Source organism: Penaeus monodon, chromosome 29 (assembly GCF_015228065.2).
Source record: "Penaeus monodon isolate SGIC_2016 chromosome 29, NSTDA_Pmon_1, whole genome shotgun sequence".
Lineage (NCBI taxonomy): Eukaryota > Metazoa > Arthropoda > Malacostraca > Decapoda > Penaeidae > Penaeus > Penaeus monodon.
This window is the reverse complement of record NC_051414.1, coordinates 2,591,994-2,592,290: the sequence shown is the minus strand read 5'-3', so window position 1 is coordinate 2,592,290 and position 297 is coordinate 2,591,994. Positions and strand designations below refer to the sequence as shown.

At 35.7% G+C, this 297-nt stretch overlaps 1 protein-coding gene across 6 annotated transcripts in view; it reads right to left on the bottom strand.

Annotated features, from left to right (window-relative positions):
* The window catches only part of LOC119591899 (calcium uptake protein 3, mitochondrial-like), a 50,562-nt gene that overhangs the window by 2,974 nt on the left and 47,291 nt on the right, over positions 1 to 297 (bottom strand). The window lies entirely within an intron of this gene.

The window sequence follows — 297 nt, the reverse complement described above, 5'->3', positions numbered from 1 at the left end:
CCTACTACCCAGAAATAGACTTTCTCCCACACATCTACCTGACTGGAAGACATGGAGCATAACTAAATACAGAAAAATAAAGGACCTTGTGAAAGTATGAAGAAATCTAAAGCTACCGAGTACTAACACACATTAATAGTGCCTCAACAGACAGTAATAAAACCTCCACATATACCCACCACCACAAATGCCAATACACACAGGTGTACTTACAGCACATACACACTCTGTAAATATCTTTTTTAAGTAAGTTCTTTATTGTTATTATTTAAGATTTCTCCTGAAGATATTACATGG